We start from the raw sequence: 24361 nt of genomic DNA, 5'->3' as shown, positions 1-24361 counted from the left end.
AATCTAACTCTGATTACATCAGAGAAGGCCAGGTACCCTACACCATAAGAGGGGGTTTGAAATTTTGACTTGTCTACTTAAAGATCACCAAAATCTGATAACAAGATCAATTACATCCCTGGGTGGGATTGAACCACCAACCTTTTAGTTAATAGCCGTACACACTAACTGATTGCGCCACAGAGACACTTTGCGAAAGAGCATACTGACAAAGGCTAATAAGCATTCATCTAAAACGTTTCCTAGAAAAACTTTAAAAAGTCAATAATCTGGAGAGTTTTTGTAAGATGTTTCTACCATCAACCAACGAAGAAACACATTGGTACTTTCCCATGATGAGTGAGTGCTTCAGGATCTCTTGCACTTACATGTGCAGCAGAGTACAGCAATGGAAGCATGCTGGGCTCATAACCCAGAGGTAGGCAGATTGAAACTATCCTCTGCTGTATGCTTTTTTTTTTTTATTAAAGTAATCCAAAACTGGGATTGATATTTTGGCTCTTTTATTTTTACTTAAAGTACAATAACTTTTACCATTTTAATTTGTTTTAATAGTATATTGACAGTATTGTTTTCTTTCAAAAATCCACTTAATTTTCTTTACCCTATTATTAAAATGGTAATTGACAAAAACAAACTACATTGTCACCAGAAGAGCAATACAAAATGTACAAGTGATATATTAAAATCATCTTTCCAGCTTGAATTTCAATGATGCATTGGGGCAACGATTTTGTGAGAAACATCTTCACCCTTAAATAAAGATTTTCTTAATTCCTTACCTGTGTGCTAATTAGATATCACCTTGTTTTCGCATTAAACAGACTTCCACATGAGAAAGCAGCAAGGATGCAGTGGCGTTAATGTTTCCTGGTGTCAACTTGTATTATTTCAGTAGACATTGAAATGAGGATGCATCTTGCTGCCTTTCCAATGAAGCAAGTTTAATTTAGTAATAGGTGAAAAACCATCCCTACACAGGTGTTAATCAGAGACTTGGCTTTGTGGACACTTTTCAGAGAACAAATTTGTTAGCATAAAAATAAAGCCAGAAAATGAAGAGCTGTTTAATCACTCAATTGGATTTTTTTTTGCCAGCATATTTTTTTTCTCTGCAACCTACTGCTAAATTGTGCTTCCTAGCTGTTTTTTATAAAATCACTGAATCAAATCTAACTCTGATTACATCAGAGAAGGCCAGGTACCCTACACAATAAGAGGGGGTTTGAAATTTTGACTTGTCTACTTAAATATCACCAAAATCTGATCACAAGGTCAATTACGTTCCTGGGTGGGATTGAACCACCAACCTTTTGGTTAATAGCCTTACACACTAACCAATTGCACCACAGAGAAAAAGTACATACTGACAAAGGCTAATAAGCATTCATCAAGAACGTTTCCTAGAAAAACTTTAAAAAGTCAATAATCTGGAGAGTTTTTGTAAGATGTTTCTTCCATCAACCAATGAAGAAACACATTGGTACTTTCCCATGATGAGTAAGTGCTTCAGGATCTCTTGCACTTACATGTGCAGCAGAGTACTGCAATGGAAGCATGCTGGGCCCATAACCCAGAGATAGGCAGATTGAAACTATCCTTTGCTATATGCATTTTTTTTGTTAATTAAACTAATCCAAAACTGGGATTGATATTTTTGCTTTTTTATTTTTACTTAAAGTACAATAACTTTTACCATTTTAATTTGTTTTAATAGTATATTGACAGTATTGTTTTCTTTCAAAAATCCACTTTATTTTCTTTACCCTATTATTAAAATGGTAATTGACAAAAACAAACTACATTGTCACCAGAAGAGCAATACAAAATGTACAAGTGATATATTAAAATCATCTTTCCAGCTTGAATTTCAATGATGCATTGGGGCAACGATTTTGTGAGAAACATCTTCACCCTTAAATAAAGATTTTCTTAATTCCTTACCTGTGTGCTAATTAGATATCACCTTGTTTTCACATTAAACAGACTTCCACATGAGAAAGCAGCAAGGATGCAGTGGCGTTAATGTTTCCTGGTGTCAACCTGTATTATTTCAGTAGACATTGAAATGAGGATGCATCTTGCTGCCTTTCCAATGAAGCAAGTTTAATTTAGTAATAGGTGAAAAACCATCCCTACAAAGGTGTTAATCAGAGACTTGGCTTTGTGGACACTTTTCAGAGAACAAATTTGTTAGCATAAAAATAAACCAGAAAATGAAGAGCTGTTTAATCACTCAATTGTATTTTTTTGCCAGCATATTTTTTTTATCTGCAACCCACTGCTAAATTGTGCTTCCTAGCTGTTTTTTATAAAATCACTGAATCAAATCTAACTCTGATTACATCAGAGAAGGCAAGGTACCCTACACAATAAGAGGGGGTTTGAAATTTTGACTTGTCTACTTAAATATCACCAAAATCTGATCACAAGGTCAATTACATTCCTGGGTGGGATTGAACCACCAACCTTTTGGTTAACAGCCTTACACACTAACCAATTGCACCACAGAGACACTTTGCAAAAGTACATACTGACAAAGGCTAATAAGCATTAATCTAGAACGTTTCCTAGAAAAACTTTAAAAAGTCAATAATCTGGAGAGTTTTTGTAAGATGTTTCTTCCATCAACCAACGAAGAAACACATTGGTACTTTCCCATGATGAGTGAGTGCTTCAGGATCTCTTGCACTTACATGTGCAGCAGAGTACTGCAATGGAAGCATGCTGGGCCCATAACCCAGAGGTAGGCAGATTGAAACTATCCTTTGCTATATGCATTTTTTTTTGTTAATTAAAGTAATCCAAAACTGGGATTGATATTTTTGCTCTTTTATTTTTACTTAAAGTACAATAACTTTTACCATTTTAATTTGTTTTAATAGTATATTGACAGTATTGTTTTCTTTCAAAAATCCACTTAATTTTCTTTACCCTATTATTAAAATGGTAATTGACAAAAACAAACTACATTGTCACCAGAAGAGCAATACAAAATGTACAAGTGATATATTAAAATCATCTTTCCAGCTTGAATTTCAATGATGCATTGGGGCAACGATTTTGTGAGAAACATCTTCACCCTTAAATAAAGATTTTCTTAATTCCTTACCTGTGTGCTAATTAGATATCACCTTGTTTTCACATTAAACAGACTTCCACATGAGAAAGCAGCAAGGATGCAGTGGCGTTAATGTTTCCTGGTGTCAACCTGTATAATTTCAGTAGACATTGAAATGAGGATGCATCTTGCTGCCTTTCCAATGAAGCAAGTTTAATTTAGTAATAGGTGAAAAACCATCCTTACAAAGGTGTTAATCAGAGACTTGGCTTTGTGGACACTTTTCAGAGAACAAATTTGTTAGCATAAAAATAAAGCCAGAAAATGAAGAGCTGTTAAATCACTCAATTGGATTTTTCAGCCAGCATATTTTTTTTCTCTGCAACCTACTGCTAAATTGTGCTTCCTAGCTGTTTTTATAAAATCACTGAATCAAATCTAACTCTGATTACATCAGGGAAGGCCAGGTACCCACACCATAACCGGGGGTTTGAAATTTTGACTTGTCTACTTAAATATCACCAAAATCTGATCACAAGGTCAATTACATCCCTGGGTGGGATTGAACCACCAACCTTTTGGTTAATAGACAAACACACTAACCGATTGCGCCACAGAGACACTTTGCAAAAAGTTCATACTGACAAAGGCTAATAAGCATTCATCTAGAACGTTTCCTAGAAAAACTTTAAAAAGTCAATAATCTGGAGAGTTTTTGTAAGATGTTTCTTCCATCAATCAACGAAGAACATTCAAGCTGATTTCTTGCAGCAGCTGGGCACTGTAACAGCTCCAGAGCTGCTCTGTAAGGCAACTAAAAGGGTGTGGGCCTTGCAGCACTACCTGTAGTTCGCATTGTGCGTTGGAAGGCACAAAGTAAGCAGACGGGAGAAGTCAGGATAGTGCGCAAGGGCATAGAAAGGAGCGGCTCAAGAAAAGAGAAGTGGAAACAGACAGCAAACTAGGCTGGAGAGAGACCTGAGACAAAGAGATCTGAATTATACGAGAGCCGACCAGGGGAAACACAAATTATGCAGTCGAGTTTCCCACATTTGGGGAAATCGCTGGAGCAGCACACACAGAGTGCAATGGGTGAGCCTTGTCCTGGGAGAAGCACCTTCATGATCATAGTATCTCACCTGGCAGGTAAGTAGGAGTTGGGCAAGAGCTGAGGAGGGTCGCTGCTCGGGCACCCCCCTGTCAAGTGAAGGAGATCCAACTGAGGCAGCACAAGAGAACTCTCGAAAGAAGAACAAGGCTAGAGGAAGATCTGAGACACAGAAATCTGGCTTTTACCAGAGCTGACCAGAGGAAAGCACAAACACAGTCCCCCACTACCACAAATAATGCAGTCGAGTTTCCCACATTTGGGGAAATCACAGGGGTCAGCATACCCAGAATGCAATGAATGAACCTCACCCTGGGAGAACAATCTTCATGACCATGGTATCTCCTATGCAAAATAAGTATGATTTGGGATAGGGCTGGGGAGGGCCGCTGCTCAGGCACATCTCTGTCAAGTAAAGGAGATTCAACTGAGGCAGCACAAGGGAACTCTCATCTGGGGACAACAACTGCAGGGAGAACACATATTTTCAGATGAACATGGGAGGGCAGAAGGCTGCCTAATACTGAAGCACCCCCAAACAACAAACCAAATGCAACAACTAGTACAAGCATTCCTGGGGGAAGGCCTGCAGCAGATGGATTTGCATATGGTGATGTCATCCAAGCAGTGGGTCAAAGTTGGCTTCAACCCTCGTCTGCATATGAAAAGAGAAAAGGGGCGTGCAGGGCATGGCGGCCTTTTGCGGCGCTTGGAAGACCCCTAGTTCGCATTAAACACCTCCACCCTACTTCGGTGTGGGGCTCATGTTGGCTATGCCCCAGCCCATGAAGCATTCAAGCTGATTACTTGCAGCAGCTGGGCACTGTAATAGCTCCAGAGCTGCTCTGTAAGGCAAGTAAAAGGGTGTGGGCCCTGCAGCACTACCTGTAGTTCGCATTGTGCATTGGAAGGCACAAAGTAAGCAGATGGGAGAAGTCAAGATAATGCGCAAGGGCATAGAAGGGAGCGGCTCAAGAAAAGAGAAGTTTAAACAGACAGCAAACTAGGCTGGAGAGAGACCTGAGACAAACAGATCTGAATTATACGAGAGCTGACCAGGGGAAACACAAATTATGCAGTCAAGTTTCCCACATTTGGGGAAATCGCAGGAGCAGCACACCCAGAGTGCAATGGGTGAGCCTTGCCCTGGGAGAAGCACCTTCATGATCATAGTATCTCACTTGGCAGGTAAGTAGGAGTTGGGCTTGAGCTGGGGAGGGTTGATGCTAGGGCACCCCCCTGTCAAGTGAAGGAGATCCAACTGAGGCAGCACAAGGGAACTCTCGAAAGAAGAACAAGGCTAGAGGAAGATCTGAGACAAATAAATCTGACTTTTACCAGAGCTGACCAGAGGAAAGCACAAACACAGTCCCCCACTACCACAAATAATGCAGTCGAGTTTCCCACATTTGGGGAAATCATAGGAGTCAGCATACCCAGAATGCAATGAATGAACCTCACCCTGGGAGAACAATCTTCATGACCATGGTATCTCCTATGCAAAATAAGTATGATTTGGGACAGAGCTGGGGAGGGCCGCTGCTCAGGCACATCTCTGTCAAGTAAAGGAGATTCAACTGAGGCAGCACAAGGGAACTCTCATCTGGGGACAACAACTGCTGGGAGAACACATATTTTCAGATGAACATGGGAGGGCAGAAGGCTGCCTAATACTGAAGCACCCCCAAACAACAAACCAAATGCAACAACTAGTACAAGCATTCCTGGGGGAAGGCCTACAGCAGATGGATTTGCATATGGTGATGTCATCCAAGCAGTGGGTCAAAGTTGGCTTCAACCCTCGTCTGCATATGAAAAGAAAAAAGGGATGTGCAGGGCATGGCGTCCTTTTGTGGCGCTTGGATGACCCCTAATTCACATTAAACATCTCCACCCTCCTTCGGTGTGGGGCTCATGTTGGCTATGCCCCAGCCCCTGAAGCATTCAAGATGATTTCTTGCAGCAGCTGGGCACTGTAACAGCTCCAGAGCTGTTCTGTAAAGCATGTAAAAGGGTGTGGGCCCTGCAGCACTACCTGTAGTATGCATTGTGCGTTGGAAGGCACAAAGTAAGCAGACGGGAGAGGTCAGGATAGTGCGCAAGGGCATAGAAGGGAGCGGCTCAAGAAAAGAGAAGTGGAAACAGACAGCAAACTAGGCTGGAGAAAGACCTGAGACAAAGAGATCTGAATTATACGAGAGCCGACCAGAGGAAACACAAATTATGCAGTCAAGTTTCCCACATTTGGGGAAATCGCAGGAGCGGCACACCCAGAGTGCAATGGGTGAGCCTTGCCCTGGGAGAAGCACCTTCCTGATCATAGTATCTCACCTGGCAGGTAAATAGGAGTTGGGCTAGAGCTGGGAAGGGTCGCTGCTCGGGCACCCCCCTGTCAAGTGAAGGAGATCCAACTGAGGCAGCACAAGGGAACTCTCGAAAGAAGAACAAGGCTAGAGGAAGATCTGAGACAAAGAAATCTGACTTTTACCAGAGCTGAGCAGAGGAAAGCACAAACACAGTCCCCCACTACCACAAATAATGCAGTCGAGTTTCCCACATTTGGGGAAATCACAGGGGTCAGCATACCCAGAATGCAATGAATGAACCTCACCCTGGGAGAACAATCTTCATGACCATGGTATCTCCTATGCAAAATAAGTATGATTTGGGATAGGGCTGGGGAGGGCCGCTGCTCAGGCACATCTCTGTCAAGTAAAGGAGATTCAACTGAGGCAGCACAAGGGAACTCTCATCTGGGGACAACAACTGCAGGGAGAACACATATTTTCAGATGAACATGGGAGGGCAGAAGGCTGCCTAATACTGAAGCACCCCCAAACAACAAACCAAATGCAACAACTAGTGCAAGCATTCCTGGGGGAAGGCCTGCAGCAGATTGATTTGCATATGGTAATGCCATCCAAGCAGTGGGTCAAAGTTGGCTTCAACCCTCGTCTGCATATGAAAAGAGAAAAGGGGCGTGCAGGGCATGGCGGCCTTTTGCGGCGCTTGGGTGACCCTTAGTTCGCATTAAACACCCCCACCCTCCTTCGGTGTGGGGCTCATGTTGGCAATGCCCCAGCCCCTGAAGCATTCAAGCTGATTTCTTGCAGCAGCTGGGCACTGTAACAGCTCCAGAGCTGCTCTGTGAGGCAAGTAAAAGGGTGTGGGCCCTGCAGCACTACCTGTAGTTTGCATTGTGTGTTGGAAGGCACAAAGTAAGCAGACGGGAGAAGTCAGGATAGTGCGCAAGGGCATAGAAGGGAGCGGCTCAAGAAAAGAGAAGTGGAAACAGACAGCAAACTAGGCTGGAGAGAGACCTGAGACAAAGAGATCTGAATTATACGAGAGCCGACCAGGGGAAACACAAATTATGCAGTCAAGTTTCCCACATTTGGGGAAATCACAGGGGCAGCACACCCAGAGTGCAATGGGTGAGCCTTGCCCTGGGAGAAGCACCTACATGATCATAGTATCTCACCTGGCAGGTAAGTAGGAGTTGGGCTAGAGCTGCGAAGGGTCGCTGCTCGGGTACCCCCCTGTCAAGTGAAGGAGATCCAACTGAGGCAGCACAAGGGAACTCTCGAAAGAGGAACAAGGCTAGAGGAAGATCTGAGACAAAGAAATCTGATTTTTACCAGAGTTGACCAGAAGAAAGCACAAACACAGTCCCCCACTACCACAAATAATGCAGTTGAGTTTCCCACATTTGGGGAAATCACAGGGGTCAGCATACCCAGAATGCAATGAATGAACCTCACCCTGGGAGAACAATCTTCATGACCATGGTATCTCCTATGCAAAATAAGTATGATTTGGGATAGGGCTGGGGAGGGCCGCTGCTCAGGCACATCTCTGTCAAGTAAAGGAGATTCAACTGAGGCAGCACAAGGGAACTCTCATCTGGGGACAACAACTGCAGGGAGAACACATATTTTCAGATGAACATGGGAGGGCAGAAGGCTGCCTAATACTGAAGCACCCCCAAACAACAAACCAAATGCAACAACTAGTGCAAGCATTCCTGGGGGAAGGCCTGCAGCAGATGGTTTTGCATATGGTGATGTCATCCAAGCAGTGGGTCAAAGTTGGCTTCAACCCTCGTCTGCATATGAAAAGAAAAAAGGGATGTGCAGGGCATGGCGTCCTTTTGTGGCGCTTGGATGACCCCTAATTCGCATTAAACATCTCCACCCTCCTTCGGTGTGGGGCTCATGTTGGCTATGCCCCAGCCCCTGAAGCATTCAAGATGATTTCTTGCAGCAGCTGGGCACTGTAACAGCTCCAGAGCTGCTCTGTAAAACATGTAAAAGGGTGTGGGCCCTGCAGCACTACCTGTAGTATGCATTGTGCGTTGGAAGGCACAAAGTAAGCAGACGGGAGAGGTCAGGATAGTGCGCAAGGGCATAGAAGGGAGCGGCTCAAGAAAAGAGAAGTGGAAACAGACAGCAAACTAGGCTGGAGAAAGACCTGAGACAAAGAGATCTGAATTATATGAGAGCCGACCAGAGGAAACACAAATTATGCCGTCAAGTGTCCCACATTTGGGGAAATCGCAGGAGCAGCACACCCAGAGTGCAATGGGTGAGCCTTGCCCTGGGAGAAGCACCTTCCTGATCATAGTATCTCACCTGGCAGGTAAATAGGAGTTGGGCTAGAGCTGGGGAGGGTCGCTGCTCGTGCACCCCCCTGTCAAGTGAAGGAGATCCAACTGAGGCAGCACAAGGGAACTCTCGAAAGAAGAACAAGGCTAGAGGAAGATCTGAGACAAAGAAATCTGACTTTTACCAGAGCTGACCAGAGGAAAGCACAAACACAGTCCCCCACTACCACAAATAATGCAGTTGAGTTTCCCACATTTGGGGAAATCACAGGGGTCAGCATACCCAGAATGCAATGAATGAACCTCACCCTGGGAGAACAATCTTCATGACCATGGTATCTCCTATGCAAAATAAGTATGATTTGGGATAGGGCTGGGGAGGGCCGCTGCTCAGGCACATCTCTGTCAAGTAAAGGAGATTCAACTGAGGCAGCACAAGGGAACTCTCATCTGGGGACAACAACTGCAGGGAGAACACATATTTTCAGATGAACATGGGAGGGCAGAAGGCTGCCTAATACTGAAGCACCCCCAAACAACAAACCAAATGCAACAACTAGTGCAAGCATTCCTGGGGGAAGGCCTGCAGCAGATTGATTTGCATATGGTAATGCCATCCAAGCAGTGGGTCAAAGTTGGCTTCAACCCTCGTCTGCATATCAAAAAAGAGAAAAGTGGCGTGCAGGGCATGGCGGCCTTTTGCGGCGCTTGGATGACCTCTAGTTCGCATTAAACACCTCCACCCTCCTTCGGTGTGGGGCTCATGTTGGCTATGCCCCAGCCCCTGAAGCATTCAAGCTGATTTCTTGCAGCAGCTGGGCACTGTAACAGCTCCAGAGCTGCTCTGTAAGGCAAGTAAAAGGGTGTGGGCCCTGCAGCACTACCTGTAGTTTGCATTGTGCATTGGAAGGCACAAAGTAAGCAGACGGGAGAAGTCAGGATAGTGCGCAAGGGCATAGAAGGGAGCGGCTCAAGAAAAGAGAAGTGGAAACAGACAGCAAACTATACTGGAGAGAGACCTGAGACAAAGAGATCTGAATTATACGAGAGCCGACCAGGGGAAACACAAATTATGCAGTCAAGTGTCCCACATTTGGGGAAATTGCAGGAGCAGCACACCCAGAGTGCAATGGGTGAGCCTTGCCCTGGGAGTAGCACCTTCATGATCATAGTATCTCACCTGGCAGGTAAGTAGGAGTTGGACTAGAGCTGGGGAGGGTCGCTGCTCGGGCACCCCCCTGTCAAGTGAAGGAGATCCAACTGAGGCAGCACAAGGGAACTCTTGAAAGAGGAACAAGGCTAGAGGAAGATCTGAGACAAAGAAATCTGACTTTTACCAGAGCTGACCAGAGGAAAGCACAAACACAGTCCCCCACTACCACAAATAATGCAGTCGAGTTTCCCACATTTGGGGAAATCACAGGGGTCAGCATACCCAGAATGCAATGAATGAACCTCACCCTGGGAGAACAATCTTCATGACCATGGTATCTCCTATGCAAAATAAGTATGATTTGGGATAGGGCTGGTGAGGGCCGCTGCTCAGGCACATCTCTGTCAAGTAAAGGAGATTCAACTGAGGCAGCACAAGGGAACTCTCATCTGGGGACAACAACTGCAGGGAGAACACATATTTTCAGATGAACATGGGAGGGCAGAAGGCTGCCTAATACTGAAGCACCCCCAAACAACAAACCAAATGCAACAACTAGTACAAGCATTCCTGGGGGAAGGCCTGCAGCAGATGGATTTGCATATGGTGATGTCATCCAAGCAGTGGGTCAAAGTTGGCTTCAACCCTCGTCTGCATATGAAAAGAGAAAAGGGACGTGCAGGGCATGGCGGCCTTTTGCGGCGCTTGGATGACCCCTAGTTCGCATTAAACACCTCCACCCTACTTCGGTGTGGGGCTCATGTTGGCTATGCCCCAGCCCATGAAGCATTCAAGCTGATTACTTGCAGCAGCTGGGCACTGTAATAGCTCCAGAGCTGCTCTGTAAGGCAAGTAAAAGGGTGTGGGCCCTGCAGCACTACCTGTAGTTCGCATTGTGCATTGGAAGGCACAAAGTAAGCAGATGGGAGAAGTCAAGATAATGCGCAAGGGCATAGAAGGGAGCGGCTCAAGAAAAGAGAAGTTGAAACAGACAGCAAACTAGGCTGGAGAGAGACCTGAGACAAACAGATCTGAATTATACGAGAGCTGACCAGGGGAAACACAAATTATGCAGTCAAGTTTCCCACATTTGGGGAAATCGCAGGAGCAGCACACCCAGAGTGCAATGGGTGAGCCTTGCCCTGGGAGAAGCACCTTCATGATCATAGTATCTCACTTGGCAGGTAAGTAGGAGTTGGGCTTGAGCTGGGGAGGGTTGATGCTAGGGCACCCCCCTGTCAAGTGAAGGAGATCCAACTGAGGCAGCACAAGGGAACTCTCGAAAGAAGAACAAGGCTAGAGGAAGATCTGAGACAAATAAATCTGACTTTTACCAGAGCTGACCAGAGGAAAGCACAAACACAGTCCCCCACTACCACAAATAATGCAGTCGAGTTTCCCACATTTGGGGAAATCATAGGAGTCAGCATACCCAGAATGCAATGAATGAACCTCACCCTGGGAGAACAATCTTCATGACCATGGTATCTCCTATGCAAAATAAGTATGATTTGGGATAGAGCTGGGGAGGGCCGCTGCTCAGGCACATCTCTGTCAAGTAAAGGAGATTCAACTGAGGCAGCACAAGGGAACTCTCATCTGGGGACAACAACTGCTGGGAGAACACATATTTTCAGATGAACATGGGAGGGCAGAAGGCTGCCTAATACTGAAGCACCCCCAAACAACAAACCAAATGCAACAACTAGTACAAGCATTCCTGGGGGAAGGCCTACAGCAGATGGATTTGCATATGGTGATGTCATCCAAGCAGTGGGTCAAAGTTGGCTTCAACCCTCGTCTGCATATGAAAAGAAAAAAGGGATGTGCAGGGCATGGCGTCCTTTTGTGGCGCTTGGATGACCCCTAATTCACATTAAACATCTCCACCCTCCTTCGGTGTGGGGCTCATGTTGGCTATGCCCCAGCCCCTGAAGCATTCAAGATGATTTCTTGCAGCAGCTGGGCACTGTAACAGCTCCAGAGCTGTTCTGTAAAGCATGTAAAAGGGTGTGGGCCCTGCAGCACTACCTGTAGTATGCATTGTGCGTTGGAAGGCACAAAGTAAGCAGACGGGAGAGGTCAGGATAGTGCGCAAGGGCATAGAAGGGAGCGGCTCAAGAAAAGAGAAGTGGAAACAGACAGCAAACTAGGCTGGAGAAAGACCTGAGACAAAGAGATCTGAATTATACGAGAGCCGACCAGAGGAAACACAAATTATGCAGTCAAGTTTCCCACATTTGGGGAAATCGCAGGAGCGGCACACCCAGAGTGCAATGGGTGAGCCTTGCCCTGGGAGAAGCACCTTCCTGATCATAGTATCTCACCTGGCAGGTAAGTAGGAGTTGGGCTAGAGCTGGGGAGGGTCGCTGCTCGGGCACCCCCCTGTCAAGTGAAGGAGATCCAACTGAGGCAGCACAAGGGAACTCTCGAAAGAAGAACAAGGCTAGAGGAAGATCTGAGACAAAGAAATCTGACTTTTACCAGAGCTGAGCAGAGGAAAGCACAAACACAGTCCCCCACTACCACAAATAATGCAGTCGAGTTTCCCACATTTGGGGAAATCACAGGGGTCAGCATACCCAGAATGCAATGAATGAACCTCACCCTGGGAGAACAATCTTCATGACCATGGTATCTCCTATGCAAAATAAGTATGATTTGGGATAGGGCTGGGGAGGGCCGCTGCTCAGGCACATCTCTGTCAAGTAAAGGAGATTCAACTGAGGCAGCACAAGGGAACTCTCATCTGGGGACAACAACTGCAGGGAGAACACATATTTTCAGATGAACATGGGAGGGCAGAAGGCTGCCTAATACTGAAGCACCCCCAAACAACAAACCAAATGCAATAACTAGTGCAAGCATTCCTGGGGGAAGGCCTGCAGCAGATTGATTTGCATATGGTAATGCCATCCAAGCAGTGGGTCAAAGTTGGCTTCAACCCTCGTCTGCATATGAAAAGAGAAAAGGGGCGTGCAGGGCATGGCGGCCTTTTGCGGCGCTTGGGTGACCCTTAGTTCGCATTAAACACCCCCACCCTCCTTCGGTGTGGGGCTCATGTTGGCAATGTCCCAGCCCCTGAAGCATTCAAGCTGATTTCTTGCAGCAGCTGGGCACTGTAACAGCTCCAGAGCTGCTCTGTGAGGCAAGTAAAAGGGTGTGGGCCCTGCAGCACTACCTGTAGTTTGCATTGTGTGTTGGAAGGCACAAAGTAAGCAGACGGGAGAAGTCAGGATAGTGCGCAAGGGCATAGAAGGGAGCGGCTCAAGAAAAGAGAAGTGGAAACAGACAGCAAACTAGGCTGGAGAGAGACCTGAGACAAAGAGATCTGAATTATACGAGAGCCGACCAGGGGAAACACAAATTATGCAGTCAAGTTTCCCACATTTGGGGAAATCACAGGGGCAGCACACCCAGAGTGCAATGGGTGAGCCTTGCCCTGGGAGAAGCACCTACATGATCATAGTATCTCACCTGGCAGGTAAGTAGGAGTTGGGCTAGAGCTGCGAAGGGTCGCTGCTCGGGTACCCCCCTGTCAAGTGAAGGAGATCCAACTGAGGCAGCACAAGGGAACTCTCGAAAGAGGAACAAGGCTAGAGGAAGATCTGAGACAAAGAAATCTGATTTTTACCAGAGTTGACCAGAAGAAAGCACAAACACAGTCCCCCACTACCACAAATAATGCAGTTGAGTTTCCCACATTTGGGGAAATCACAGGGGTCAGCATACCCAGAATGCAATGAATGAACCTCACCCTGGGAGAACAATCTTCATGACCATGGTATCTCCTATGCAAAATAAGTATGATTTGGGATAGGGCTGGGGAGGGCCGCTGCTCAGGCACATCTCTGTCAAGTAAAGGAGATTCAACTGAGGCAGCACAAGGGAACTCTCATCTGGGGACAACAACTGCAGGGAGAACACATATTTTCAGATGAACATGGGAGGGCAGAAGGCTGCCTAATACTGAAGCACCCCCAAACAACAAACCAAATGCAACAACTAGTGCAAGCATTCCTGGGGGAAGGCCTGCAGCAGATGGTTTTGCATATGGTGATGTCATCCAAGCAGTGGGTCAAAGTTGGCTTCAACCCTCGTCTGCATATGAAAAGAAAAAAGGGATGTGCAGGGCATGGCGTCCTTTTGTGGCGCTTGGATGACCCCTAATTCGCATTAAACATCTCCACCCTCCTTCGGTGTGGGGCTCATGTTGGCTATGCCCCAGCCACTGAAGCATTCAAGATGATTTCTTGCAGCAGCTGGGCACTGTAACAGCTCCAGAGCTGCTCTGTAAAGCATGTAAAAGGGTGTGGGCCCTGCAGCACTACCTGTAGTATGCATTGTGCGTTGGAAGGCACAGAGTAAGCAGACGGGAGAGGTCAGGATAGTGCGCAAGGGCATAGAAGGGAGCGGCTCAAGAAAAGAGAAGTGGAAACAGACAGCAAACTAGGCTGGAGAAAGACCTGAGACAAAGAGATCTGAATTATATGAGAGCCGACCAGAGGAAACACAAATTATGCCGTCAAGTGTCCCACATTTGGGGAAATCGCAGGAGCAGCACACCCAGAGTGCAATGGGTGAGCCTTGCCCTGGGAGAAGCACCTTCCTGATCATAGTATCTCACCTGGCAGGTAAATAGGAGTTGGGCTAGAGCTGGGGAGGGTCGCTGCTCGTGCACCCCCCTGTCAAGTGAAGGAGATCCAACTGAGGCAGCACAAGGGAACTCTCGAAAGAAGAACAAGGCTAGAGGAAGATCTGAGACAAAGAAATCTGACTTTTACCAGAGCTGACCAGATGAAAGCACAAACACAGTCCCCCACTACCACAAATAATGCAGTTGAGTTTCCCACATTTGGGGAAATCACAGGGGTCAGCATACCCAGAATGCAATGAATGAACCTCACCCTGGGAGAACAATCTTCATGACCATGGTATCTCCTATGCAAAATAAGTATGATTTGGGATAGGGCTGGGGAGGGCCGCTGCTCAGGCACATCTCTGTCAAGTAAAGGAGATTCAACTGAGGCAGCACAAGGGAACTCTCATCTGGGGACAACAACTGCAGGGAGAACACATATTTTCAGATGAACATGGGAGGGCAGAAGGCTGCCTAATACTGAAGCACCCCCAAACAACAAACCAAATGCAACAACTAGTGCAAGCATTCCTGGGGGAAGGCCTGCAGCAGATTGATTTGCATATGGTAATGCCATCCAAGCAGTGGGTCAAAGTTGGCTTCAACCCTCGTCTGCATATCAAAAAAGAGAAAAGGGGCGTGCAGGGCATGGCGGCCTTTTGCGGCGCTTGGATGACCTCTAGTTCGCATTAAACACCTCCACCCTCCTTCGGTGTGGGGCTCATGTTGGCTATGCCCCAGCCCCTGAAGCATTCAAGCTGATTTCTTGCAGCAGCTGGGCACTGTAACAGCTCCAGAGCTGCTCTGTAAGGCAAGTAAAAGGGTGTGGGCCCTGCAGCACTACCTGTAGTTTGCATTGTGCATTGGAAGGCACAAAGTAAGCAGACGGGAGAAGTCAGGATAGTGCGCAAGGGCATAGAAGGGAGCGGCTCAAGAAAAGAGAAGTGGAAACAGACAGCAAACTATACTGGAGAGAGACCTGAGACAAAGAGATCTGAATTATACGAGAGCCGACCAGGGGAAACACAAATTATGCAGTCAAGTGTCCCACATTTGGGGAAATTGCAGGAGCAGCACACCCAGAGTGCAATGGGTGAGCCTTGCCCTGGGAGTAGCACCTTCATGATCATAGAATCTCACCTGGCAGGTAAGTAGGAGTTGGGCTAGAGCTGGGGAGGGTCGCTGCTCGGGCACCCCCCTGTCAAGTGAAGGAGATCCAACTGAGGCAGCACAAGGGAACTCTTGAAAGAGGAACAAGGCTAGAGGAAGATCTGAGACAAAGAAATCTGACTTTTACCAGAGCTGACCAGAGGAAAGCACAAACACAGTCCCCCACTACCACAAATAATGCAGTCGAGTTTCCCACATTTGGGGAAATCACAGGGGTCAGCATTCCCAGAATGCAATGAATGAACCTCACCCTGGGAGAACAATCTTCATGACCATGGTATCTCCTATGCAAAATAAGTATGATTTGGGATAGGGCTGGTGAGGGCCGCTGCTCAGGCACATCTATGTCAAGTAAAGGAGATTCAACTGAGGCAGCACAAGGGAACTCTCATCTGGGGACAACAACTGCAGGGAGAACACATATTTTCAGATGAACATGGGAGGGCAGAAGGCTGCCTAATACTGAAGCACCCCCAAACAACAAACCAAATGCAACAACTAGTACAAGCATTCCTGGGGGAAGGCCTGCAGCAGATGGATTTGCATATGGTGATGTCATCCAAGCAGTGGGTCAAAGTTGGCTTCAACCCTCATCTGCATATGAAAAGAGAAAAGGGGCGTGCAGGGCATGGCGGCCTTTTGCGGCGCTTGGATGACCCCTAGTTCGCATTAAACACCTCCACCCTCATTCGGTGTGGGGCTCATGTTGGCTATGCCCCAGCCCCTGAAGCATTCAAGCTGATTTCTTGCAGCAGCTGGGCACTGTAACAGCTCCAGAGTTGCTCTGTAAGTCAAGTAAAAGGGTGTGGGCCCTGCAGCACTACCTGTAGTTCGCATTGTGCGTTGAAAGGCACAAAGTAAGCAGACGGGAGAAGTCAGGATAGTGCGCAAGGGCATAGAAGGGAGCGGCTCAAGAAAAGAGAAGTGGAAACAGACAGCAAACTAGGCTGGAGAAAGACCTGAGACAAAGAGATCTGAATTATACGAGAGCCGACCAGAGGAAACACAAATTATGCAGTCAAGTTTCCCACATTTGGGGAAATCGCAGGAGCGGCACACCCAGAGTGCAATGGGTGAGCCTTGCCCTGGGAGAAGCACCTTCCTGATCATAGTATCTCACCTGGCAGGTAAGTAGGAGTTGGGCTAGAGCTGGGGAGGGTCGCTGCTCGGGCAACCCCCTGTCAAGTGAAGGAGATCCAACTGAGGCAGCACAAGGGAACTCTCGAAAGAAGAACAAGGCTAGAGGAAGATCTGAGACAAAGAAATCTGACTTTTACCAGAGCTGAGCAGAGGAAAGCACAAACACAGTCCCCCACTACCACAAATAATGCAGTCGAGTTTCCCACATTTGGGGAAATCACAGGGGTCACCATACCCAGAATGCAATGAATGAACCTCACCCTGGGAGAACAATCTTCATGACCATGGTATCTCCTATGCAAAATAAGTATGATTTGGGATAGGGCTGGGGAGGGCCGCTGCTCAGGCACATCTCTGTCAAGTAAAGGAGATTCAACTGAGGCAGCACAAGGGAACTCTCATCTGGGGACAACAACTGCAGGGAGAACACATATTTTCAGATGAACATGGGAGGGCAGAAGGCTGCCTAATACTGAAGCACCCCCAAACAACAAACCAAATGCAACAACTAGTGCAAGCATTCCTGGGGGAAGGCCTGCAGCAGATTGATTTGCATATGGTAATGCCATCCAAGCAGTGGGTCAAAGTTGGCTTCAACCCTCGTCTGCATATGAAAAGAGAAAAGGGGCGTGCAGGGCATGGCGGCCTTTTGCGGCGCTTGGGTGACCCTTAGTTCGCATTAAACACCCCCACCCTCCTTCGGTGTGGGGCTCATGTTGGCAATGTCCCAGCCCCTGAAGCATTCAAGCTGATTTCTTGCAGCAGCTGGGCACTGTAACAGCTCCAGAGCTGCTCTGTGAGGCAAGTAAAAGGGTGTGGGCCCTGCAGCACTACCTGTAGTTTGCATTGTGTGTTGGAAGGCACAAAGTAAGCAGACGGGAGAAGTCAGGATAGTGCGCAAGGGCATAGAAGGGAGCGGCTCAAGAAAAGAGAAGTGGAAACAGACAGCAAACTAGGCTGGAGAGAGACCTGAGACAAAGAGATCTGAATTATACGAGAGCCGACCAGGGGAAACACAAATTATGCAGTCAAGTTTCCCACATTTGGGGAAATCACAGGGGCAGCACACCCAGAGTGCAATGGGTGAGCCTTGCCCTGGGAGAAGCACCTACATGATCATAGTATCTCACCTGGCAGGTAAGTAGGAGTTGGGCTAGAGCTGCGAAGGGTCGCTGCTCGGGTACCCCCCTGTCAAGTGAAGGAGATCCAACTGAGGCAGCACAAGGGAACTCTCGAAAGAGGAACAAGGCTAGAGGAAGATCTGAGACAAAGAAATCTGATTTTTACCAGAGTTGACCAGAAGAAAGCACAAACACAGTCCCCCACTACCACAAATAATGCAGTTGAGTTTCCCACATTTGGGGAAATCACAGGGGTCAGCATACCCAGAATGCAATGAATGAACCTCACCCTGGGAGAACAATCTTCATGACCATGGTATCTCCTATGCAAAATAAGTATGATTTGGGATAGGGCTGGGGAGGGCCGCTGCTCAGGCACATCTCTGTCAAGTAAAGGAGATTCAACTGAGGCAGCACAAGGGAACTCTCATCTGGGGACAACAACTGCAGGGAGAACACATATTTTCAGATGAACATGGGAGGGCAGAAGGCTGCCTAATACTGAAGCACCCCCAAACAACAAACCAAATGCAACAACTAGTGCAAGCATTCCTGGGGGAAGGCCTGCAGCAGATGGTTTTGCATATGGTGATGTCATCCAAGCAGTGGGTCAAAGTTGGCTTCAACCCTCGTCTGCATATGAAAAGAAAAAAGGGATGTGCAGGGCATGGCGTCCTTTTGTGGCGCTTGGATGACCCCTAATTCGCATTAAACATCTCCACCCTCCTTCGGTGTGGGGCTCATGTTGGCTATGCCCCAGCCACTGAAGCATTCAAGATGATTTCTTGCAGCAGCTGGGCACTGTAACAGCTCCAGAGCTGCTCTGTAAAGCATGTAAAAGGGTGTGGGCCCTGCAGCACTACCTGTAGTATGCATTGTGCGTTGGAAGGCACAGAGTAAGCAGACGGGAGAGGTCAGGATAGTGCGCAAGGGCATAGAAGGGAGCGGCTCAAGAAAAGAGAAGTGGAAACAGACAGCAAACTAGGCTGGAGAAAGACCTGAGACAAAGAGATCTGAATTATATGAGAGCCGACCAGAGGAAACACAAATTATGCCGTCAAGTGTCCCACATTTGGGGAAATCGCAGGAGCAGCACACCCAGAGTGCAATGGGTGAGCCTTGCCCTGGGAGAAGCACCTTCCTGATCATAGTATCTCACCTGGCAGGTAAATAGGAGTTGGGCTAGAGCTGGGGAGGGTCGCTGCTCGTGCACCCCCCTGTCAAGTGAAGGAGATCCAACTGAGGCAGCACAAGGGAACTCTCGAAAGAAGAACAAGGCTAGAGGAAGATCTGAGACAAAGAAATCTGACTTTTACCAGAGCTGACCAGATGAAAGCACAAACACAGTCCCCCACTACCACAAATAATGCAGTTGAGTTTCCCACATTTGGGGAAATCACAGGGGTCAGCATACCCAGAATGCAATGAATGAACCTCACCCTGGGAGAACAATCTTCATGACCATGGTATCTCCTATGCAAAATAAGTATGATTTGGGATAGGGCTGGGGAGGGCCGCTGCTCAGGCACATCTCTGTCAAGTAAAGGAGATTCAACTGAGGCAGCACAAGGGAACTCTCATCTGGGGACAACAACTGCAGGGAGAACACATATTTTCAGATGAACATGGGAGGGCAGAAGGCTGCCTAATACTGAAGCACCCCCAAACAACAAACCAAATGCAACAACTAGTGCAAGCATTCCTGGGGGAAGGCCTGCAGCAGATTGATTTGCATATGGTAATGCCATCCAAGCAGTGGGTCAAAGTTGGCTTCAACCCTCGTCTGCATATCAAAAAAGAGAAAAGGGGCGTGCAGGGCATGGCGGCCTTTTGCGGCGCTTGGATGACCTCTAGTTCGCATTAAACACCTCCACCCTCCTTCGGTGTGGGGCTCATGTTGGCTATGCCCCAGCCCCTGAAGCATTCAAGCTGATTTCTTGCAGCAGCTGGGCACTGTAACAGCTCCAGAGCTGCTCTGTAAGGCAAGTAAAAGGGTGTGGGCCCTGCAGCACTACCTGTAGTTTGCATTGTGCATTGGAAGGCACAAAGTAAGCAGACGGGAGAAGTCAGGATAGTGCGCAAGGGCATAGAAGGGAGCGGCTCAAGAAAAGAGAAGTGGAAACAGACAGCAAACTATACTGGAGAGAGACCTGAGACAAAGAGATCTGAATTATACGAGAGCCGACCAGGGGAAACACAAATTATGCAGTCAAGTGTCCCACATTTGGGGAAATTGCAGGAGCAGCACACCCAGAGTGCAATGGGTGAGCCTTGCCCTGGGAGTAGCACCTTCATGATCATAGAATCTCACCTGGCAGGTAAGTAGGAGTTGGGCTAGAGCTGGGGAGGGTCGCTGCTCGGGCACCCCCCTGTCAAGTGAAGGAGATCCAACTGAGGCAGCACAAGGGAACTCTTGAAAGAGGAACAAGGCTAGAGGAAGATCTGAGACAAAGAAATCTGACTTTTACCAGAGCTGACCAGAGGAAAGCACAAACACAGTCCCCCACTACCACAAATAATGCAGTCGAGTTTCCCACATTTGGGGAAATCACAGGGGTCAGCATTCCCAGAATGCAATGAATGAACCTCACCCTGGGAGAACAATCTTCATGACCATGGTATCTCCTATGCAAAATAAGTATGATTTGGGATAGGGCTGGTGAGGGCCGCTGCTCAGGCACATCTCTGTCAAGTAAAGGAGATTCAACTGAGGCAGCACAAGGGAACTCTCATCTGGGGACAACAACTGCAGGGAGAACACATATTTTCAGATGAACATGGGAGGGCAGAAGGCTGCCTAATACTGAAGCACCCCCAAACAACAAACCAAATGCAACAACTAGTACAAGCATTCCTGGGGGAAGGCCTGCAGCAGATGGATTTGCATATGGTGATGTCATCCAAGCAGTGGGTCAAAGTTGGCTTCAACCCTCATCTGCATATGAAAAGAGAAAAGGGGCGTGCAGGGCATGGCGGCCTTTTGCGGCGCTTGGATGACCCCTAGTTCGCATTAAACACCTCCACCCTCATTCGGTGTGGGGCTCATGTTGGCTATGCCCCAGCCCCTGAAGCATTCAAGCTGATTTCTTGCAGCAGCTGGGCACTGTAACAGCTCCAGAGTTGCTCTGTAAGTCAAGTAAAAGGGTGTGGGCCCTGCAGCACTACCTGTAGTTCGCATTGTGCGTTGGAAGGCACAAAGTAAGCAGACGGGAGAAGTCAGGATAGTGCGCAAGGGCATAGAAGGGAGCGGCTCAAGAAAAGAGAAGTGGAAACAGACAGCAAACTAGGCTGGAGAGAGACCTGAGACAAAGAGATCTGAATTATATGAGAGCCGACCAGGGGAAACACAAATTATGCAGTCAAGTTTCCCACATTTGGGGAAATCAAAGGGGCAGCACACCCAGAGTGCAATGGGTGAGCCTTGCCCTGGGAGAAGCACCTACATGATCATAGTATCTCACCTGGCAGGTAAGTAGGAGTTGGGCTAGAGCTGGGGAGGGTCGCTGCTCGGGCACCCCCCTGTCAAGTGAAGGAGATCCAACTGAAGCAGCACAAGGGAACTCTCGAAAGAAGAACAAGGCTAGAGGAAGATCTGAGACAAAGAAATCTGACTTTTACCAGAGCTGACCAGAGGAAAGCACAAACACAGTCCCCCACTACCACAAATAATGCAGTCGAGTTTCCCACATTTGGGGAAATCACAGGGGTCATCATACCCAGAATGCAATGAATGAACCTCACCCTGGGAGAACAATCTTCATGACCATGATATCTCCTATGCAAAATAAGTATGATTTGGGATAGGGCTGGGGAGGGCCGCTGCTCAGGCACATCTCTGTCAAGTAAAGGCGATTCAACTGAGGCAGCACAAGGGAACTCTCATCTGGGGACAACAACTGCAGGGAGAACACATATTTTCAGATGAACATGGGAGGGCAGAAGGCTGCCTAATACTGAAGCACCCCCAAACAACAAACCAAATGCAACAACTAGTGCAAGCATTCCTGGGGGAAGGCCTGCAGCAGATGGATTTGCATATGGTGATGTCATCCAAGCAGTGGGTCAAAGTTGGCTTCAACCCTCGTCTGCATATGAAAAGAAAAAAGGGATGTGCAGGGCATGGCGGCCTTTTGCGGCGCTTGCATGACCCCTAATTCGCATTAAACACCTCCACCCTCCTTCGGTGTGGGGCTCATGTTGGCTATGCCCCAGCACCTGAAGCATTCAAGCTGATTTCTTGCAGCAGCTGGGCACTGTAACAGCTCCAGAGCTGCTCTGTAAGGCAACTAAAAGGGTGTGGGCCCTGCAGCACTACCTGTAGTTCGCATTGTGCGTTGGAAGGCACAAAGTAAGCAGACGGGAGTAGTCAGGATAGTGCGCAAGGGCATAGAAGGGAGCGGTTCAAGAAAAGAGAAGTGGAAACAGACAGCAAACTAGGCTGGAGAGAGACCTGAGACAAAGAGATCTGAATTATACGAGAGCCGACCAGAGGAAACACAAATTATGCAGTCAAGTGTCCCACATTTGGGGAAATCGCAGGAGCAGCACACCCAGAGTGCAATGGGTGAGCCTTGCCCTGGGAGAAGCACCTTCCTGATCATAGTATCTCACCTGGCAGGTAAGTAGGAGTTGGGCTAGAGCTGGGGAGGGTCGCTGCTCGGGCACCCCCCTGTCAAGTGAAGGAGATCCAACTGAGGCAGCACAAGGGAACTCTCGAAAGAAGAACAAGGCTAGAGGAAGATCTGAGACAAAGAAATCTGACTTTTACCAGAGCTGACCAGAGGAAAGCACAAACACAGTCCCCCTCTACCACAAATAATGCAGTCGAGTTTTCCACATTTGGGGAAATCACAGGGGTCATCATACCCAGAATGCAATGAATGAACCTCACCCTGGGAGAACAATCTTCATGACCATGATATCTCCTATGCAAAATAAGTATGATTTCGGATAGGGCTGGGGAGGGCCGCTGCTCAGGCACATCTCTGTCAAGTAAAGGCGATTCAACTGAGGCAGCACAAGGGAACTCTCATCTGGGGACAACAACTGCAGGGAGAACACATATTTTCAGATGAACATGGGAGGGCAGAAGGCTGCCTAATACTGAAGCACCCCCAAACAACAAACCAAATGCAACAACTAGTACAAGCATTCCTGGGGGAAGGCCTGCAGCAGATGGATTTGCATATGGTGATGTCATCCAAGCAGTGGGTCAAAGTTGGCTTCAACCCTCGTCTGCATATGAAAAGAAAAAAGGGATGTGCTGGGCATGGCGTCCTTTTGTGGCGCTTGGATGACCCTTAATTCGCATTAAACATCTCCACCCTCCTTCGGTGTGGGGCTCATGTTGGCTATGCCCCAGCCCGTGAAGCATTCAAGATGATTTCTTGCAGCAGCTGGGCACTGTAACAGCTCCAGAGCTGTTCTGTAAAGCATGTAAAAGGGTGTGGGCCCTGCAGCACTACCTGTAGTATGCATTGTGCGTTGGAAGGCACAAAGTAAGCAGACGGGAGAGGTCAGGATAGTGCGCAAGGGCATAGAAGGGAGCGGCTCAAGAAAAGAGAAGTGGAAACAGACAGCAAACTAGGCTGGAGAAAGACCTGAGACAAAGAGATCTGAATTATACGAGAGCCGACCAGAGGAAACACAAATTATGCAGTCAAGTTTCCCACATTTGGGGAAATCGCAGGAGCAGCACACCCAGAGTGCAATGGGTGAGCCTTGCCTTGGGAGAAGCACCTTCCTGATCATAGTATCTCACCTGGCAGGTAAGTAGGAGTTGGGCTAGAGCTGGGGAGGGTCGCTGCTCGGGCACCCCCCTGTCAAGTGAAGGAGATCCAACTGAGGCAGCACAAGGGAACTCTCGAAAGAAGAACAAGGCTAGAGGAAGATCTGAGACAAAGAAATCTGACTTTTACCAGAGCTGAGCAGAGGAAAGCACAAACACAGTCCCCCACTACCACAAATAATGCAGTCAAGTTTCCCACATTTGGGGAAATCACAGGGGTCAGCATACCCAGAATGCAATGAATGAACCTCACCCTGGGAGAACAATCTTCATGACCATGGTATCTCCTATGCAAAATAAGTATGATTTGGGATAGGGCTGGGGAGGGCCGCTGCTCAGGCACATCTCTGTCAAGTAAAGGAGATTCAACTGAGGCAGCACAAGGGAACTCTCATCTGGGGACAACAACTGCAGGGAGAACACATATTTTCAGATGAACATGGGAGGGCAGAAGGCTGCCTAATACTGAAGCACCCCCAAACAACAAACCAAATGCAACAACTAGTGCAAGCATTCCTGGGGGAAGGCCTGCAGCAGATTGATTTGCATATGGTAATGCCATCCAAGCAGTGGGTCAA

The 24361-nt window shown here is 47.8% G+C and overlaps 35 non-coding genes and 1 pseudogene across 35 annotated transcripts; all 36 read right to left on the bottom strand.

The window, feature by feature from the left end:
- Positions 1 to 4052: 4052 nt before the first annotated feature.
- LOC135041002 (U1 spliceosomal RNA) lies at positions 4053 to 4215 on the bottom strand. The gene has a single exon (XR_010234736.1). It is a non-coding gene; the product is annotated as a U1 spliceosomal RNA (small nuclear RNA).
- Positions 4216 to 4367: 152 nt separating this feature from the next.
- On the bottom strand, positions 4368 to 4531 carry LOC135041034 (U1 spliceosomal RNA). The gene has a single exon (XR_010234763.1). It is a non-coding gene; the product is annotated as a U1 spliceosomal RNA (small nuclear RNA).
- Positions 4532 to 5202: 671 nt separating this feature from the next.
- Positions 5203 to 5365, bottom strand: LOC135041004 (U1 spliceosomal RNA). Its single transcript, XR_010234738.1, has one exon. It is a non-coding gene; the product is annotated as a U1 spliceosomal RNA (small nuclear RNA).
- A 152-nt stretch (positions 5366 to 5517) lies between these two features.
- LOC135041051 (U1 spliceosomal RNA) lies at positions 5518 to 5681 on the bottom strand. The gene has a single exon (XR_010234779.1). It is a non-coding gene; the product is annotated as a U1 spliceosomal RNA (small nuclear RNA).
- Positions 5682 to 6352: 671 nt separating this feature from the next.
- On the bottom strand, positions 6353 to 6515 carry LOC135040996 (U1 spliceosomal RNA). The gene has a single exon (XR_010234730.1). It is a non-coding gene; the product is annotated as a U1 spliceosomal RNA (small nuclear RNA).
- A 152-nt stretch (positions 6516 to 6667) lies between these two features.
- On the bottom strand, positions 6668 to 6831 carry LOC135041033 (U1 spliceosomal RNA). Its single transcript, XR_010234762.1, has one exon. It is a non-coding gene; the product is annotated as a U1 spliceosomal RNA (small nuclear RNA).
- Positions 6832 to 7502: 671 nt separating this feature from the next.
- Positions 7503 to 7665, bottom strand: LOC135041010 (U1 spliceosomal RNA). The gene has a single exon (XR_010234744.1). It is a non-coding gene; the product is annotated as a U1 spliceosomal RNA (small nuclear RNA).
- A 152-nt stretch (positions 7666 to 7817) lies between these two features.
- On the bottom strand, positions 7818 to 7981 carry LOC135041039 (U1 spliceosomal RNA). Its single transcript, XR_010234768.1, has one exon. It is a non-coding gene; the product is annotated as a U1 spliceosomal RNA (small nuclear RNA).
- A 671-nt stretch (positions 7982 to 8652) lies between these two features.
- LOC135041022 (U1 spliceosomal RNA) lies at positions 8653 to 8815 on the bottom strand. The gene has a single exon (XR_010234752.1). It is a non-coding gene; the product is annotated as a U1 spliceosomal RNA (small nuclear RNA).
- Positions 8816 to 8967: 152 nt separating this feature from the next.
- Positions 8968 to 9131, bottom strand: LOC135041025 (U1 spliceosomal RNA). Its single transcript, XR_010234755.1, has one exon. It is a non-coding gene; the product is annotated as a U1 spliceosomal RNA (small nuclear RNA).
- Positions 9132 to 9804: 673 nt separating this feature from the next.
- LOC135040998 (U1 spliceosomal RNA) lies at positions 9805 to 9967 on the bottom strand. The gene has a single exon (XR_010234732.1). It is a non-coding gene; the product is annotated as a U1 spliceosomal RNA (small nuclear RNA).
- Positions 9968 to 10119: 152 nt separating this feature from the next.
- Positions 10120 to 10283, bottom strand: LOC135041032 (U1 spliceosomal RNA). Its single transcript, XR_010234761.1, has one exon. It is a non-coding gene; the product is annotated as a U1 spliceosomal RNA (small nuclear RNA).
- A 671-nt stretch (positions 10284 to 10954) lies between these two features.
- Positions 10955 to 11117, bottom strand: LOC135041003 (U1 spliceosomal RNA). Its single transcript, XR_010234737.1, has one exon. It is a non-coding gene; the product is annotated as a U1 spliceosomal RNA (small nuclear RNA).
- A 152-nt stretch (positions 11118 to 11269) lies between these two features.
- On the bottom strand, positions 11270 to 11433 carry LOC135041050 (U1 spliceosomal RNA). Its single transcript, XR_010234778.1, has one exon. It is a non-coding gene; the product is annotated as a U1 spliceosomal RNA (small nuclear RNA).
- Positions 11434 to 12104: 671 nt separating this feature from the next.
- On the bottom strand, positions 12105 to 12267 carry LOC135041063 (U1 spliceosomal RNA). Its single transcript, XR_010234792.1, has one exon. It is a non-coding gene; the product is annotated as a U1 spliceosomal RNA (small nuclear RNA).
- A 152-nt stretch (positions 12268 to 12419) lies between these two features.
- Positions 12420 to 12583, bottom strand: LOC135041031 (U1 spliceosomal RNA). The gene has a single exon (XR_010234760.1). It is a non-coding gene; the product is annotated as a U1 spliceosomal RNA (small nuclear RNA).
- A 671-nt stretch (positions 12584 to 13254) lies between these two features.
- On the bottom strand, positions 13255 to 13417 carry LOC135041009 (U1 spliceosomal RNA). The gene has a single exon (XR_010234743.1). It is a non-coding gene; the product is annotated as a U1 spliceosomal RNA (small nuclear RNA).
- Positions 13418 to 13569: 152 nt separating this feature from the next.
- Positions 13570 to 13733, bottom strand: LOC135041038 (U1 spliceosomal RNA). The gene has a single exon (XR_010234767.1). It is a non-coding gene; the product is annotated as a U1 spliceosomal RNA (small nuclear RNA).
- Positions 13734 to 14404: 671 nt separating this feature from the next.
- Positions 14405 to 14567, bottom strand: LOC135041021 (U1 spliceosomal RNA). Its single transcript, XR_010234751.1, has one exon. It is a non-coding gene; the product is annotated as a U1 spliceosomal RNA (small nuclear RNA).
- Positions 14568 to 14719: 152 nt separating this feature from the next.
- On the bottom strand, positions 14720 to 14883 carry LOC135041055 (U1 spliceosomal RNA). The gene has a single exon (XR_010234783.1). It is a non-coding gene; the product is annotated as a U1 spliceosomal RNA (small nuclear RNA).
- Positions 14884 to 15556: 673 nt separating this feature from the next.
- On the bottom strand, positions 15557 to 15719 carry LOC135041017 (U1 spliceosomal RNA). Its single transcript, XR_010234749.1, has one exon. It is a non-coding gene; the product is annotated as a U1 spliceosomal RNA (small nuclear RNA).
- A 152-nt stretch (positions 15720 to 15871) lies between these two features.
- On the bottom strand, positions 15872 to 16035 carry LOC135041047 (U1 spliceosomal RNA). Its single transcript, XR_010234775.1, has one exon. It is a non-coding gene; the product is annotated as a U1 spliceosomal RNA (small nuclear RNA).
- Positions 16036 to 16706: 671 nt separating this feature from the next.
- On the bottom strand, positions 16707 to 16869 carry LOC135041062 (U1 spliceosomal RNA). Its single transcript, XR_010234790.1, has one exon. It is a non-coding gene; the product is annotated as a U1 spliceosomal RNA (small nuclear RNA).
- Positions 16870 to 17021: 152 nt separating this feature from the next.
- On the bottom strand, positions 17022 to 17185 carry LOC135041056 (U1 spliceosomal RNA). Its single transcript, XR_010234784.1, has one exon. It is a non-coding gene; the product is annotated as a U1 spliceosomal RNA (small nuclear RNA).
- Positions 17186 to 17856: 671 nt separating this feature from the next.
- Positions 17857 to 18019, bottom strand: LOC135041008 (U1 spliceosomal RNA). Its single transcript, XR_010234742.1, has one exon. It is a non-coding gene; the product is annotated as a U1 spliceosomal RNA (small nuclear RNA).
- Positions 18020 to 18171: 152 nt separating this feature from the next.
- Positions 18172 to 18335, bottom strand: LOC135041037 (U1 spliceosomal RNA). The gene has a single exon (XR_010234766.1). It is a non-coding gene; the product is annotated as a U1 spliceosomal RNA (small nuclear RNA).
- A 671-nt stretch (positions 18336 to 19006) lies between these two features.
- On the bottom strand, positions 19007 to 19169 carry LOC135041020 (U1 spliceosomal RNA). Its single transcript, XR_010234750.1, has one exon. It is a non-coding gene; the product is annotated as a U1 spliceosomal RNA (small nuclear RNA).
- Positions 19170 to 19321: 152 nt separating this feature from the next.
- On the bottom strand, positions 19322 to 19485 carry LOC135041054 (U1 spliceosomal RNA). Its single transcript, XR_010234782.1, has one exon. It is a non-coding gene; the product is annotated as a U1 spliceosomal RNA (small nuclear RNA).
- Positions 19486 to 20158: 673 nt separating this feature from the next.
- On the bottom strand, positions 20159 to 20321 carry LOC135041016 (U1 spliceosomal RNA). Its single transcript, XR_010234748.1, has one exon. It is a non-coding gene; the product is annotated as a U1 spliceosomal RNA (small nuclear RNA).
- Positions 20322 to 20473: 152 nt separating this feature from the next.
- On the bottom strand, positions 20474 to 20637 carry LOC135041046 (U1 spliceosomal RNA). Its single transcript, XR_010234774.1, has one exon. It is a non-coding gene; the product is annotated as a U1 spliceosomal RNA (small nuclear RNA).
- Positions 20638 to 21329: 692 nt separating this feature from the next.
- On the bottom strand, positions 21330 to 21471 carry LOC135041018 (U1 spliceosomal RNA; annotated as a pseudogene).
- Positions 21472 to 21623: 152 nt separating this feature from the next.
- On the bottom strand, positions 21624 to 21787 carry LOC135041057 (U1 spliceosomal RNA). Its single transcript, XR_010234785.1, has one exon. It is a non-coding gene; the product is annotated as a U1 spliceosomal RNA (small nuclear RNA).
- A 671-nt stretch (positions 21788 to 22458) lies between these two features.
- Positions 22459 to 22621, bottom strand: LOC135040995 (U1 spliceosomal RNA). The gene has a single exon (XR_010234729.1). It is a non-coding gene; the product is annotated as a U1 spliceosomal RNA (small nuclear RNA).
- Positions 22622 to 22773: 152 nt separating this feature from the next.
- Positions 22774 to 22937, bottom strand: LOC135041059 (U1 spliceosomal RNA). The gene has a single exon (XR_010234787.1). It is a non-coding gene; the product is annotated as a U1 spliceosomal RNA (small nuclear RNA).
- Positions 22938 to 23608: 671 nt separating this feature from the next.
- LOC135041061 (U1 spliceosomal RNA) lies at positions 23609 to 23771 on the bottom strand. The gene has a single exon (XR_010234789.1). It is a non-coding gene; the product is annotated as a U1 spliceosomal RNA (small nuclear RNA).
- A 152-nt stretch (positions 23772 to 23923) lies between these two features.
- On the bottom strand, positions 23924 to 24087 carry LOC135041049 (U1 spliceosomal RNA). The gene has a single exon (XR_010234777.1). It is a non-coding gene; the product is annotated as a U1 spliceosomal RNA (small nuclear RNA).
- Positions 24088 to 24361: the final 274 nt, after the last annotated feature.

This window comes from Pseudophryne corroboree, unplaced genomic scaffold, assembly GCF_028390025.1.
Source record: "Pseudophryne corroboree isolate aPseCor3 unplaced genomic scaffold, aPseCor3.hap2 scaffold_789, whole genome shotgun sequence".
Taxonomy (NCBI): Eukaryota; Metazoa; Chordata; class Amphibia; order Anura; family Myobatrachidae; genus Pseudophryne; species Pseudophryne corroboree.
This window is presented reverse-complemented; position numbering and strand designations above follow the sequence as displayed.